The sequence below is a fragment of the Vulpes vulpes genome, chromosome X (genome assembly GCF_048418805.1).
Source record: "Vulpes vulpes isolate BD-2025 chromosome X, VulVul3, whole genome shotgun sequence".
Lineage (NCBI taxonomy): Eukaryota > Metazoa > Chordata > Mammalia > Carnivora > Canidae > Vulpes > Vulpes vulpes.
In genome coordinates this window covers 114,710,790-114,713,796 of record NC_132796.1, presented here as the reverse complement: position 1 = coordinate 114,713,796, position 3,007 = coordinate 114,710,790, and positions in this window count along the sequence as shown.

Genomic DNA, 3,007 nt, shown 5'->3' with positions numbered 1-3,007 from the left:
AAAAATATCTGCTTCGTGTTTCTTACATTGGACTCTGTGGCCAACAGAGTGAATCTTCAGCTTTTGCCTTCATGTCTCCTGCATCATATCTCCCTCTACTTCTGCATTTCCTCCTCCAAACGACTCTAGTTTCCCTGATAGCTCAATCTCAGCTCTGTTCTGTGGCCTCCTGGGCTTTGTTGGAACATTGAAGATGTCCCCTCTTCCCTCATCTTTTCTTTGATTATGACCATAGCTAGATTAAAGACCGAGAGGCCATCCTTTCTGCCCAGAATTATTTGCCCACCACATCACAGGACAGTATTTCACATCTGTGACTACATTATGATGTGCATATGAGTTCATCTTGCTAGCACACACAAAGACTTCTGCTGGTCTTGGAAAAGCCATATGGTAATGGCCCCTGGAGAGAGCCACATGGCAGGGAACTTTGGAGAGCCTTTAGGGACCTGAGGGTGGCCTCCAGCCAACAGCCGGTAGGAAGCTGAGAACTTGGTCTCTAGAACCACAAAGAAATGGATTTTAGCCAAGAACCACATAAGCTTGACAGAGGACTCTGAACTCCAGAAGGGAATGCAACCAGGCTCCCCGCAGGGAGCCTGCTTCTCCCTCTGCCCCTCTCTCTGTGCCTCTCATGAATAAATCAATCAATAAATAAAATCTTTAAAAAAATGATCCCAGAAGATGCAGATGAGACTCCATCTCAAATGCATCCTATGCCCCATATCCGATCCCTCCTATCTGCCACTAGAGACCCAGCTGTGCAACAGAACAGGCTTTCCAGCTGCTCCTTCTGGATGTTCTCCAGCACCTCAGCAGTACGTCAGAGGGTGCTAGAATCAACATTGGACTGAACGAACTTGTCTTTATATCCAACTGCTTCCTCGGGAGAAACTTTACTTTTTGACAAATCAGAAGTCCACGTCTATGACGGTGATCTGGCTACACTGTTCTCCTCCCCATGGATTGTGGGGCCTAGGGGCGGGGTGGAGAGCCCGCAAGGACCAGTCTGCCTCCTATTCCTCATATACCCCCCACCCCTGCCCATGGGCCTAGATGGGGTAGCTCAGGAAATGTTTGCCAACTAGAAAGGAGTCCACAAAAGAACTGCAGATATTTTTGGAGGTAGGAACTATGTATGACTTCCCTCATTCTCTTCTTTGGTTAACCCCGGGGATTATTGAATATTTTTTTATTAACAGCTTTTGTTTTTTTAGATTTTATTTATTTATTCATGAGAGACACACAGAGATAGAGAGGCAGAGACACAGGCAGAGGGAGAAGGAGGCTCCCTATGGGGAGCCTGATGTGGGACTGGATCCCAGGACCCCAGGATCATGACCTGAGCTGAAGGCAGATGCTCAATCACTGAGCCATCCAGGTGCTCCTATTAAATGCTTTTTGATAAAGTCAAGTATGATGTAATTATGTGCTTAGTTCACAAGCTCACAGGAGATATTTGTTGCCATGAGAAAGTATTACAGATGCCAAGGAAAGAGGAAATAAAGTTAAGAGAGCTTTTCTAAACGTGCACCGGAGTCTTTGTTGATATCAGGCTGTTTCCTGAAACATTAAGGTCATACTTTTGAGAGGGAAAGGGTAAGACCCTGAGCAGCCACCAATACAAGGGAAGTGTCAGGACGAGGAGGGACAGTCGAGGTGCCCACTGAGGCCTGACAGCTTGGGTCCTTGGCTGGGACTGGCCCACCTGAGGGACTCAGCATGCTCCGGTCTGGGGAGTGCAGGCAGAGGCTGCAGTGTGGCTTCCCAGGCTCCAGTGTGAACAACCACCCACGCTGGCTCCGGAGGAAACAGCAAAGCAGGGGCGGCAGCACCTGGTAGCAGGCTGCACATGATGACCGTGTCCTGGCTACCTCCTGAGGAAGCAGGCCTCTCAGAGAACTGCCCTGCTCCTCCACTTCCTGTCTGTGTGTCCTTCATTAAGTGATTTAGGCTCTTTGAGTTTTAATTTCTGGATCTATAAAATAGGAATGATAGTAGTATCATTTAGCCCACAGTGTTGCTGTGAGGAGAAAATTAGCATGTTGCCTGGGTTATAGGAAGCCCCCAATAATAATACTAGTATTTATGTATTCCTGCACGCAAAAAAAAAAAAAAAAAAGAAAGAAAGAAAGAAAAAGAAAAAAGAAAAGAAAAGAAATCTGCCATCTTCGGGGCATAGTATTAGGTAATCTATCTCAGTGGGAGGTGGGGGTGGGTCAGAGACTGGGAGCAAGAGGGACTGTGATGTCCTTCTCAACCATCAGCCCCAGGCAGACTGTGAAGGATTCTTGCTATGGAGGAGGTTGGGGCCCTCACAACTCCGTCTCCTATGCCTTGCCGCCCATCTCCAGTTCTCTGCCAACCAGCCAGCCCCTGTGCTGTCCTCTTGCACTGTCACGCGTGCTTCTCCTCCGTGGTTGCTCCCTCTGCCTGGAGCATCCTTCTTGCAGGCAGCCTAGCTGCTTGATCCCTCATCTCCTTCAAGTTTTCCTTCAAATGTCACTTTACTAGTGAGGCTTTGCCTGACCACCCTACAGACAATAACAAGCAACTCCACCTTGCCTTATTTTCGTCCAGACCGTGCCAGCCCACTGCCATTCTTTATTCGGTTATTTATTGTCTGCAAGCTCCACCAGGGCAGGGGCTTAGAATTCCGGGGCCACCAACAGGGGCTTGGTATAGGTATCCGAACAAATGCATGAAAGGCGGGTCCTTTTAGATGAAGGAAGGGCTGCATTGAAGGAGAATGGCATTTGGGCTGGTCTGCAAGGAAATGTGACTTTAATGGTGAGACGAGGGAAGGGAAAGGCTTCCAGGTGGAAGGCATAACACGAGCAAAGGCAAAGAGGCAGAAAACTGCTGGTTAAGGACTGGTTGCATCGCAAATCTTTGGAAACTGCTGGCAGCTCCGCAGCAAGGGAGTCGCCCCCAAACCCGTTTGCGAGCCTGGCGGGTCAGCAGCGCCGCGCTGCTCAGCGCTCGCACCGCGGCCCCGCCCGCAGTG